Raw genomic sequence first — 13,002 nt, forward strand, 5'->3', positions numbered from 1 at the left:
AGTAATGGGATCACCACGAAGTCTGTCTAAAGACAGTTGTAAAACCAACCTAGTTTTTATCGTGAGAATCGTATCTTTTGAGTAAGAGTGGGACTCCTAGAGATACTTTCAGAACTTTTCATGGTATTTGGGAATAATGAAACAATACTGAAAGCTCATCTGATTTTGATTCATACTAGAGATGGGGGCACAAGGAGGGATGGCTGACATGGTAAATAACAATAAAGAGCTCTCAGTTAAATTTTAATCTCAGATAAACAATGATTTTTTTTAAAAAAATATAAATGCATTCATCTGCTCAGGCTTCCCTAAGAAAGTATCATCCATCGACTGGGTGGCTCTGACAACACAGATGTAGCTCTCACAGTTCTGGAGGCAGGGAGCCCAAGATCTAAGCAACAGCAGCCTGGGCATCTGGTGAGGACCTGCCCTGCTGCTGCAGAGGGCTGGCTTCTCCCTGCGTCTTCACCCAGCCTGTCCTCAGTGCTCTCTCTTTCACCGTATAAGGCATGAATCCCACCGTCATGACCTCATTTGACCCTAATTACCTTCCAAAGGCCCCATGGGACTGTGAGTTAGGACTTCAACATATGAATTTGGGGAGGACACATTCAGCCCTAAGAGTAAGTGTATCCCAAGTACTGTATGGGGCATACTTACACCAAAGGAACTACCTGTTGTTTATCTGAAGTTCAAGTTGGCCAGAGCATCCTCTGTTTTATTCGTGTGTTTCCCTGTTTAACGTAAAGAGAGCCAACCAGGAACCTGAATACTTAGACGCCAACCCCACCTCCACCTGCCCATGGGAACTACAGAGTTCCTTCATTCTGTGCTGCCTCAGCCTTGTCAGTAAAGTGGGGATCCTGAGACCAGGAGAGACCTGCCTCGCAGAGTTTTGTAGGGAGTGCCCCATATAAAAAGGTTTGGCACTAGCCAGATACCTTGCCCACAGCAAACACTCAGCCCTCCTCCCGACTTCAGATTCAGTGAAATACGATGCACACTCATGCCCCCTTCCCCTTAGTGAGCAGCCTTCGGCTCCACGTCTAGGCAGGAACCCAGATGCCCTGCAGGGTCTCACAGCAGCATTTCCTGAGGTACCTTCTCCTGGGAGTGTGGAGTTAAACACCAGGTCCACATCCAAATCAATGGCAGTAGGAAAGGGGCCAGGAAGAGAGAGCAGGAGTAAGGATGATGGAGCTGTGAGCCCGGAGTAACTGAAGATGGTCTACAGGACCAAGGACAGTGCCCTTCGGGGCATCAGACTGGGGTGCCCCGAGGCTGGGTGTCTGTGAAAGAGATTTTCAGTTTTTAAAGTATGCAGTTAAAAGTTATTAAGCTATGATGGAGAGGATGATGTAATACAGAATATTACCTGCATACAACATGGAACATAGAATAATGTAAAGTGGCATCAGTTTCATGGATGTACAATTTAGACATTTTCTTATTGTAATAAGTTTATTTTTTTGTCAATTTTGTATATAGTGTTAAAAAATAGGAAAGAAACAAGAAATTACCCCTGATACAACTACACAGATGGGACTGTATCACTTTTACTGCATATTCTTCTTTTTTTTTTTTTAAAGATTTTATTTATTTATTTGAGAGAGAGAATGAGAGAGAGAGAGCACGAGAGGGAAGAGGGTCAGAGGGAGAAGCAGACTCCCCGCTGAGCAGGGAGCCCGATGCGGGACTCGATCCCGGGACTCCAGGATCATGACCTGAGCCAAAGGCAGTCGCTTAACCAACTGAGCCACCCAGGCGCCCACTGCATATCCTTCTAATGCTCCTAAATATCCACATAGTTCTTAATATTCAGATAAAGTAATGCAATATGAGATTAACCAAACACAGTTTCATAGCCTATTTTTCTCTTTAAATTCTATGTTAACTGTGTTTCCTGGCTAGTACATTTTTCCTCAATAACTTGTTTCAGTAACTTCAGATTACACGATTTTTTTTGGTCAATGCCCCTATTTTGAGAACAGTCAGGTTGTTTTCACTTTATTTCTGATATTGTAATACGTAGGTGAAGAATACTCTTCTGTGGACCTTTGCACACAGTCCTGAACATTGATTTAGCATACATTCATTACAAACATAATCACAGTGTCAAAGTGTATTTAAAGAATCTTGATACTTACTTCCGAATGACTTTTCCCAGACGTGGTTTCACTGGTTTTACCCTTCGTCACTGCTGCCACTGAACCCTCTGAGCATGGTCAGAGAGCCAGCCTGGCTTGTGAGTTGTTGGAAACCCCGGGTCTCCCACCCCACCCCAGCCTACTGAATCAGAGCCTGCACGATCTCTGGAAGATTTGCACACCTGTCAATATCGGAAACGACTGTGTTATACTGGAGCCTCTCAGCAGCATCAAGACTTTTTTTTTTTTTTTTTTTTAAACTATCTTCCCTTTTTGCCAGAGGGGAAAGATAAACAGGATCCTGAGACGTGAGACGTTCAGTCTCAGACCCAGGGAGGCAGGATGCCATCATCGAGCTGAATACCACTCGTGATTTCGTTGAGTCACCCGGCCCGGAATAGAATGGAGGCCTGCGGCAGAGCTGAGGTAAGCGGGTGCAGGGGGGTGTGGGAGGGGGCGGTCACACCTGCACCTCCTCTAATTCTGGCTCAGAGCCGCTCCGTCAAGGAGGAACTGGAGTCCTGGAACAGCCCTGACTCAGCCGGCCGGCCTGGGCGGTGGGAGCGAAGGCTGCTCGCTAACTCTTCTTCCTTGTTTGGATTTTGTCAATGGCTGTGGGTGGTTCCACCCATATCACCACAGTCACAGAATCAGGTTAGTAATCTCTGCTTCAAAATACACGTCTGTTCACCCCAAATCCTACGTGCGTGTCCAGGAGTGGGATGTCACCTATACTTCCATATGAGAAGTGTGACCATGTCACATGTCTGAAGGCTCCCATTTAATTTGCAGACTCCGTAGTTTTGAGCGGCTCCCTTTGGGGCTAACGTGATCGTATGGATCAGCATTTCTCTGACTCAGAAGGTGCTGAGGGGTAACCTGGGGGTTTCGGGAAAACGCAGGTTCTGAGCCAGCATCTCTGGGCTGGGGCCTGAGAGTCTGCATTTCCTCCAAGCCCCAAGTGTTACTGAGGGTGCTGATCTGAAGGCTCCTCTTTGAGTAGCAGGGCATGGGCAGTGAAGGCCCCAGAGAAGTCCCCAGTCTACGTCTGCCTCTTCCTTCATTTAGTGATGCCCCCGAGGGGACACTTGCTATTTTCATGAGTCTACTTTAAATGACACCTTTCTTCTGAATTATGCTTTTCATTTATTTTCTAATTTGTGAAGCAGCATTTCATAGTGAGACAGTCTTGTGCTTCTGATCCATGTAGACTTGGCTTCAAATCTGGACTCTGCATTCCCAGCTTCAGACATGTTAAAATGCCATTTCCCCATTTTGCTCTCTGTTATTTAACTGATCTGACTTCAGTCTCCCTGCACATCTCCCCAAAGGTACCTGCTTCCAAGCAAATGGAAAAATCCAATGGATGCAAGGAGAGGGCGTGCACTGGAGTGGGTATTATACCCATGCCACCAAGGCACATGGAAAAATCATGCTGTAAAATCAGCCATACAGATCCCCAGAGGGAGAGAATTGTTACCGTTTTCAACACAAGATGCATTTCTTCCTCGCCCACTTCTACAAGACATAATATTGCAAACACATCTGTGTGCTACACTTTTCTTGTATGTCAACCTCTTCTTTTTCCTGACCATTCAATACACATTGTCCTGGACACACTGCTTTGTGTGGGTGGTGTTTGGGGGAGGGAAAGAATGTAACAGCTCTCATTATGGACAATGCAGTGTGGCTAAGGAGTAGCATGCTCTGGAGAGTAAATTACAAGGGAGATTTAGCATCCTGGTGTACTCAAGATGGAACTCAGGCCAATTCTGTCTGAATCTAAAAGAACTAGATAAGTCCAATTGACATCAATATACTTTCCTTATTCACCCTTTTCTTCTCTGCTGCTCCTCTGAAAACCACTGTGATTCACGCTGCTTGCAGGGCACACAGGAATGACGCTGTGCCCAGCATTGTAGCCCTTTGTGTGCACTGGTGGTCCCATCCCATGTTCGCTATCAGGCACTGAACGTTGATTAGATGTTCAATGATCACATACTACATGAATCAGCCTATACGTGTTCTTTTCACGATAGTGAAAATCAAATAGTTCTAATATTGGGGAATAATTGTATATGGCAAGTTAGAATTTTTTGATACCTGAGGGTTATGCAGCAGCTCTTCTGTTTTAACTGGAGTTTTGGAAAAAAATATAAAATATCTTTAATGCATTTACTTGTTTTAATAATTCTAGTATAGGTAAAGCAAGTAAATTTGACTTGACTCTGGATTTTTCCATGAATTATCATCTACTTTTTGGATTTATTTATGCCTCAAATTATGACCCAGGGCTAAAATGTTATAGAAAACATAAAGGTGTAGAGGGGTTTGTGCTTAGGCTGAGAGGCACTTGGGTAGTTTCGTAAGTTTTGATTAATTCATTATATGGTTTTCAATTCCTTTTACAAATATAGTACAGAAAATGTTTGGTTAATTAAACGTTTTCCATAATGATGCCATGATCCACTTGGATTTTGATATGTAAATATTTTAAAAAACTCTTCTAGCATTAATCACTTTCATACAGATTTGTTATCCAAAATCTTCTTCATTGAATCTGTGCATAATCTTCCCTTTGGCAAAATCTTGCGATGGTTTGATACAACAGTCATTTAAAACTTTTTAGAATTGTTGGGCACAAATTGAATAAAATAATTGCAATTCACTGCTCTAAAAATCTATATTTTAACAATATAATTAGATAGATTTACAGCTTTTTGCTTTTGAACGCACAGCATTAGACCCAGTGATGTTCAAGAAACTTCCCTCCTCTTGTCTTGCAAATACCATTTATATGTTCAAAGCATAGTACTTTTTAGGCTACATTATTGAACCAACCCTTTGCATGGATAACAAAGCCCCTTCAGAACTTGGCAGTGGGTCACATTCTCCTTTCAGAGACCGCTATTAGACATGACTGCCAGTGACTTGAGATTTAGTCCTTCCTATTAAAGGGTATACACTTAATTTGAAAACTTTCAAACACCTATTTGAAAAAATATTTGAATGCTATTGAAATATATTTTTTAAATGCTGTGAGTATCAAGAGCCATAAATCCAACAGTACCAAAAATAGAAAATAAAATAATTTATTTAGGAAATTCAGAAATGAACAAATTGAGTCATTAATTGAGCTGTTAATAAAAGTAATAGCAGTTAGCATTTATTTCCTAGTATGTGTCAGGTACTATCTTAATATATATTTCACACACACACATATACACACACTCATACATTCACTTAGGCCCCTTAACAATGCCATGGTATGGATATGCTGTAATTACCTCCACTTTATACATGTAGAAACTAAGAACTGGATTATGAAAGTTGGCCATCATCACCATCTACTAAGTGGTATATATGGTTTAAACCCAGATATCTGACTGTAGATCCTATACTGAACCACTGTATTAAACTTCTTTACGTAACAGGTGATTTACATTATATTATTTAATCAACCCAACAACCACCAAATTACTATAATTGCATTCAGTTTCTAGATGCACCATGGTAATTAAAGTTATAAGAGTTTAAGTAATCAGCTTAATGTACAGTTAATAAAGAGTACACCTACTTTGGAGTAGTTGTCAATAGACCCTACTCTTGTTTTATTCTCACATTTTCCTTCAACTGTAGCATTCATATCTGGGCCTTTATAGCTTTACATTTTAAGACTAAATGTGTAGATATATGGAGGTAATGAGGAAGATAGGTTGCTTTTCTTTTTTTTAAGATTTTTTTTCTATTTTAGAGAGAGAGAGAGAGAAGGGGGGAGGGGCAGACACAGAGAAAGAGAGAGAGAGAATCTGAAGTGAACTCCCCACTAAGTGCAGAGCCTGATGTGGGGCTTGATCCCATGACCCTGAGATCATGACCTGAGCCAAAATCAAGAGTCAAGATGTTTACCAGCTGAACCACCCAGGCATCCCAAGGTTGCTTTTCTAAATTGCCTTAGAAGTACAACTTAATTCATTAAAAAAATAGGGGAGACTTATTAATCTCAAATGTTTGAATTGGTCCAGGGAGAACAAAGATTCAAAGGATGTGCTTTGAAAACAGCGGGAGACCATGCAGAGGTGCTGGGTGGTGGAGAGAAATAGTTTTCTTTCTACTTGCTTTTCTTCTCATGTAGTTTAATTTTTGACATCACCAAGACATAATATTAGTGGTATTTTCCAAGTTGATTAAACATCATGTATCCTTACAGGAGGAAAATGATGCACATCAAATAATCAGATGTTCGGAGATGCCCCTCACAAATGTGAGCACACACAGCATCTGAGAGAAGCGTGCTGCCGTTCGTGTTGGATTGGAAATTCGTAGTCACTGACACTTCTTTCAAGCCCTGCAGTCAGGTGATGTACATTTTCTCAGCCATTTTTGGCTTCCTGTATTTCAAGGCTAAATCTCTGAGGCAAGTTCAGTAATCTATGGTTGAAGAATTGAAGTGTGAGCAAGATGCTGAGAAAGTTGTAGATCGCCTTGAAGGAGAGTAAGCCGTCCAGCAAGAAATTGTTTTAGAACAACTTCAGATAGTTTCCACTGGTGGAATATGGTTGATCTTCAATTTATTTTCATTCAGGGCAGATGTGTCTATTTCAAGACACCTACTCCAGAAAGACTCCAAAGCAACTGGATTTGGGCTTTGAAAAATTCAGTCTAATCCGTCAGTGTTTGTTGGAGCTTGAACTCCTGTATAGAATGTGTATGTGTGTAATATAATTATATATTATCTTTCTCTTTTTTAAAAATAATAACTAACAAAAAACTAGCCTAGCTTTTTTCTACCTCATACTTTTGGAAGCACATTCATTTCTAGGAAATGTAAAAGTCTTGAGTGCATGAAAGCATGGGACCATGGTGGGTGTGGGAGAGCATCCGCCACCAAGTTAGAGGCTGACATGGAAGCAGTGTCCTCAGGTAGAACCCATCTCACTGAGAGCAAGTTTATATAGATAAGACCATGAACTACAACTCCTGGAATATTTCCCTATATTTCTTTCCCCCTATAAAAAGGAAAGAAATTATACCTCCAAATAGAGAAGAGATTGGCAAATGACTTTTTTTTTTTGAGAGAGTGTGAGAGAGCATGAGCACTTGCACGCAGTTGGGGAGGGGGCAGAAGAAGAGGGAGAGAGAGAATCTTTAAGCAGGCTCTGTGCTGGGTCTAAGATCATGACCTGAGCTGAAATCAAGAGTTGGACTCTTACCCAACAAAGTTGCCCAGGTGCCCCTGTAAATGACATCTTAATTTCACATTTCCCAGGATCTCCATAGTTATTTGTCCAAACTTGTGATTAGAACATTGGCTGGAGAAGCAAAATATGAATGAAAACAAAACAGAAAAGATAGTTTCTTGAAAACAATCTCTAGTTGTTCATATGGGAAATCACTTAAGGGAATATCAGAAAGAGATCCTACAAATGTGGAAAAAACACCATAACCAATCCTGCACACCCTCATCATGAACTCATCTAACCCTAATCCTCTGAAACTCAAACACTTCCTTTCCTTTCCACCTCAGCCCCGCGTTTACTCATGCTCTTCCCAAATCTGTGTCTCCTAGCTTTTGTCTAACGGCCTCTTCTACTCTGCTGTCTCCCCCTGGAGCCAGAACAACCTGGATAGAAGACAGATCCGAACCAATTTTCCTTCCTCTTCTCCAGTCATTCCCCATTGTTCCCAGGACAAAGATCCTTCCCTATTTTGGGCCAGTCTAATTCCTCAATCTCATCTCCAGTGTTTGAACTCGTCACTTGGCCACTGGTACTGCTATTCTATTGTCTCAAGAAAGTAGCTCCTTCAACACACCAAGTGCTCTCAAACCTCTGGTCCTCATCTTGACAGCTCTGTCTTCTCTTCCTCAGATTAGTGAACTGCCTCAAAAGTTTCACACATTAGGGAAGCTACAGCAGAACTTTCCAGACAGAGAAAGCTCCCTCTGTTTCTCTGAAACATATGCTTGTATGCTAATTTTCCCATTGTATGGTTATTTTTCCGTGGCATACTCTCTCTTGTTTGGCATAATGGAACTCAATAAATGAGTAAATAAGTACTTTGCATTTCAAAATATTATAAAACATTTTGAACAAAGTGTTGAAAAAGTGAACAAAAAATAATTATACATGTGCAGATTTCAATAGTTTTAATATGAACAGCTTACAACATTTTTATTTTGAAATATTAAATTATGGAAAAGTTGCAAAAACAGTCCCATGTACCCTTCACCCGACTTCTCATGTTAACATATAACTAAGAAAACTAAACAAGAAAGTCACACTGACACCATAATATGAATTAATCCATGGGTTTTGTTCAAATTTCCTTGGCTCTTTCCACTAATAGCTTTTTTCAGTTTCAAGATTCATTCCATTCCCTCCCACTGCATACAGTCATCATGTGTCCTTTATCTCTTCTGATTTGTGACAGATTTTTGGTTTTTCCTTGTCTTCTATGACCTTGACAATTTTGAAGAATTGTTTTATGGAACGTACCTCAAATTGGGTGTGCCTGATGTTTTCTCATAATTAGGCTAACTAATGGGTTTTTGAGATGACCGCAGATGACACAGATCACAGAGGTGATATGCCCTACTCATCACATCATAACAGTGGTATTGAATGTCAAAGTGACTTATTTCTGGTGACCTTCATCACTTCATTGTATGGTTTCTGTCAGATTTCTCCACTGTAAGTTTACTATTTTTCTATTTCATACTATATGTGCTGGAAGCTGGTCACTAAGTACAACTCAGCCCAAAGGGAGGGACTCCCATGTCCCCGAGGAGGAATTATGAAATATTTGTAGACATACGTTAAAACCACAACAGCCATATTTTGTGGGAGAGATTCTGAGGTTAGGAAAGTGTTCTCTTTCTCTTTATAGTTTTGTCCCCTAATTATAGCATTCATTAGTAACCTTGCTGGCAGTAATTACTGCTATGCTGTTCTAATGGTGATTTTCCATTTCCCTCATTCTTTGTACATTTATTAGTTAGAATTCTTCTATAAAATAGTCGTCTTTTCTTTCCCATTCATTTATTTATTCAAGCACATGTTCATATTGTTTGGACTCTTGGATAATTTCTTATTCTTGGGGTAATAATCCTACATGATACTATTACTGATTTTGTTGCTCTAGTTGGTCCAGGCTTATGACTGGGTGCTTTGCTCTATCAGGCTGTCTGGTGTTCCTTTAACATAGCCCCTCCCCTGATCATTAGCCTTTCTTTATTTTCTGGGTGACAAGGTACTCCAAGCTTGTCTTGTGTTTTCCCTGCCCCAAGTTTAAAGTCAGTCTTTGCTTCAAGGAGCCCTAGTTATCTTTTATCAGAGAATGGTATTTAGAAACCAAGATTGAACAATGAGTGTGTTCATTGCCACTGGGGCGTCATTGCTTCTAGGTCCCTGACAGCAGACAGAACTAGGAAATATATGTCTATATACTATCCTGTGTAAGCACACATGTCTGTACTTACCATTTAACTTTCTATTTATATATAGTAAAGGAAACATGAGGACATATTTATATCAATGATTCTAATCTAGTACCATAAGCCTCTTTTTACCCTCCCTCCTTGCTTATTTGTAACTTTCTGTCAGTGAGTAACCAAGCTGTCATTATCTGCAATATAGTTATTTGTTTAATTCTAGCTTCAAAGTTGCTGCTATGTACCCCAGTAAAGGACAGTTTACCAACAAGTGTAGAATGTTTGTGTGCATTTCTTTTGTCTTTACTCTTTTTTTAAAGATTTTGTTTATTTATTTATTTGAGAGAGAGGGTGAGAGAGCATGAGCAGGGGAAAAAAGCAGAGAGAAAGGGAAAAGCAGACTCCCTGCAGAGCAGGAAGCCAGACATGGGACTCAATCCCAGGACCCTGAGATCATGACCTGAGCCGAAGGCAGAAGCTTAACTGACTGAGCCACCCAGATGCTGCTGACATACATTTTTTTTTCTTTAAATTAAGACTAGTTTTTAGAGAAATTTTAGAATGACAGCAAAATTGAAAGGAAGGTATAGAGAGTTCCCAGATACCCCTACATGGTCACATGTGTTTTCCTCTTCCCCTCCTATTTCCTCCTTCCAACTGCACTGGATTTCCACAATTCCTCATGGTGACAGCTTTTAATTCCTCCTTCCTGGAAGATTAAGGTCCCTGTTTCTTAGGGGAGATAAGGAGGGTGGGTGAGAAGAATTTTGGCCCGGGCTGATATTACCCTTCACTTGTGGGTAACATGGAAACTTTCTTAAATTTACCCCCACCTTCTGCATGGGTGTCTGCTTGGATTCATGTAGAAAAAAAGCCTGCAAATTTCAGAAAATGCCATGAGGACTGTTCTTTAGGAACGTCATCCTCTTATGGTAGCCCACACTCTGCCTTTAAGAATTTATAAAAGTTTAGCTAAATTTCCTTCCTGGCTTATGTGCTGTCTGGCAGGGTGTATCCTGGGTTTGCAATCACTTGGGACTTGTTTCTCACTGTGCCTACTGTCTCCATTCATAGTCTGGGTTAGTTGCTTTTCCCGTGATACCAGTTTTCTGATGAATTCAAAAAAGTCATCAATATGCATTTTTTTCTGCTTTTTTAGTTGTTGTGAGGGGGAGAATGGCACGCTCTTTAGTTCTCTACATCTCTGAGCTGAAACAGGAAGTTCTTCAGCAATTTATTTTATTTATTGTTTTCTTCCATCAACAATTTTACTTTTTTAAAGTGAATTAGAAAATAATTAACCTGGAGTCTACTTATGAAATGATTTCATGGATTCCCTGCACTAAGCTAAATAACAAGGTGACCATCTGTCAATAAAAGAGGAAGCAGCTCTTCAAGCCTTCATCATACCACTGAAATCTAGAACAACAGATTCTTTTTTTTTTTAAAGATTTTATTTATTTATTTGACAGAGGGAGACACAGTGAGAGAGGAAACACAAGCAGGGGGAACGGGAAAGGGAGAAGCAGGCTTCCCGCAGAGCCCGATGTGGGGCTCGATCCCAGGACCCTGGGATCATGACCTGAGCCAAAGGCAGCTGCTTAACGACTGAGCCACTCAGGCGCCCTAGAACAACAGATTCTTAAACATTAGGTCTGAAAGATCCTAAGGGAATCTTTTTTCCACATTTGTCTTGGCTTGTAGACTCCACGGAGAATTTAGCGCATCCAGTGTATTCTTAGTATAACTGATTTCAAAAGGGATATAAAGATATGTATGTCACACTAACCTCACCAATCATGATATTCTTTGTGGACAATACATAAATTATAAAAAATGTCATGGAAAAAGATGTTCAAGATGCAACAATAACAAAACACCTCCCAGAAGAATATTCTTCAAGTCCCCTTGCACCTGCTGTGTAATTTCTCAGATTGCTTCCCCTCAGAATCAGTTTCTGTAATGACAGCCCACTATTGAGAGTGGTTGTTCTGTGCAACCATTTGCCAGTCTTTGCAAGAGCATGCCTTCTCATACCTTCCAACTTATTTCCTAAAGGACCTGAAAGAGGATGGTGCCCCCTGCATGTGTTAGACAGCTGGGGGTGGGGAAGAGAATGTCCCACATAATCCCAGCAGATGCATGCATCGATGACGAGAGTCTACTGACCAAAAAGGAGAGAACAAAACCAATTATTTAACTCAGATCCTAACCCACAGCTTCCAAATCTTAGTCCAGTGAATTTTATATTAAATCAGACTGCCTAAAAAGATTTTTGCAATTGTTTTTTTTTTCCCTGTTAGAAGATTAAGAAACCAATGCTCGTGTTTAATGAAGCATCCAGCTACATTTTAAACTGAATATGTATTCCATCTCAATTTTCTTCGATTCTGTCTGAGTCCATTTGGTGCTATTATCCACAGATGGACAAAGCTATTTTCTCTAGCTGATTTCACTTGTGATTCTGCAACCTATTTGCCTTCCCATCTCCCTGTAAGCCCTAAGATTATGTTTTTCAAATACCCTGCAGTACTTGTTCATTCTCACGAACGCTAACTCTGTACCTAAGTGAATAGCAGCACCATTTCCAAAGAATCCTAACTGGGGATCTGAGTTGCAGCCATCTGAAGAGAGGCAGATAGCTTTAAGAAGAGGTCCAAATGTTCTTTTTCCCAAGTTATTATCCTTAGGAGGTGAGTGGTTTTCAGTAGGTGTGGTGAGTGAGAATCGTAGAGGTGCCTGCCAAGAAGATCCTTAGGCACAACCCTAAACTTACCCAGTTAGGATCCCTGCAGGTTAGCCCAAGAATTTGCAGAGATGCTTCATAACATCTACAACATTCATATTTTTTTCCTTTTCTAGGCAAAATTTACTATTTTCTACTACATACTTCTACTCTTAAAATGATAAACATATTCTTCTTTTTGTTTATTTCCCTTTTGGAAGATGATGTTTTGTTTTCAGCTTTTTAATTTGTTTTCCACCCATATTATTGACTATCTTGAGAGTGGTAAAACATTATTTTCATCTTTTTCAACTACAAAATACCTTGTGACAGTATAAGAGCTCCTCTATATCATAAGTCACTAATCTAAGACTGCAATGATAATCATTCATTTGGATTTGAAGTTGAGGTCTTAAGTTTTGTTTTTGTTCTTTTTTTTTTTTTACTAAAACTAAGAAAACTCAAGATGTATCTACCAAAATAGGTTATGAGAATTTTGAGGGCTTTTAAAAGTAAATCACTTAAGCTTTTTTCCATTCTTGGTAATGTGTCAAAATGTTCTTCCTTGAAAGGGAAGAGAAGAAAACACAAAGAGATCTCTAGTGTGAAAACCACAGGGCAAACTGAAACACCTAACACAACATTCCCAGAAGGCAAAGTGATTGAAAAATACGGCATCTGGTTAAAGGATGGGAATA

At 40.1% G+C, this 13,002-nt stretch overlaps 1 long non-coding RNA gene across 1 annotated transcript in view; it reads left to right on the forward strand.

Moving 5' to 3' along the window:
- Positions 1–2,668: 2,668 nt before the first annotated feature.
- Positions 2,669–13,002, forward strand: part of LOC141373465 (uncharacterized) — a 105,725-nt gene continuing 95,391 nt past the window's right edge. Inside the window, exons 1-2 of the long non-coding RNA XR_012379517.1 lie at positions 2,669–2,801; positions 6,358–6,505. This is a non-coding gene — a long non-coding RNA (uncharacterized lncRNA). The remainder of the gene's footprint in view (positions 2,802–6,357; positions 6,506–13,002) is intronic.

Source organism: Callorhinus ursinus, unplaced genomic scaffold (genome assembly GCF_003265705.2).
Source record: "Callorhinus ursinus isolate GAN/ISIS: 27379988/994484 unplaced genomic scaffold, GSC_fseal_2.0 scaffold10, whole genome shotgun sequence".
Taxonomy (NCBI): domain Eukaryota; kingdom Metazoa; phylum Chordata; class Mammalia; order Carnivora; family Otariidae; genus Callorhinus; species Callorhinus ursinus.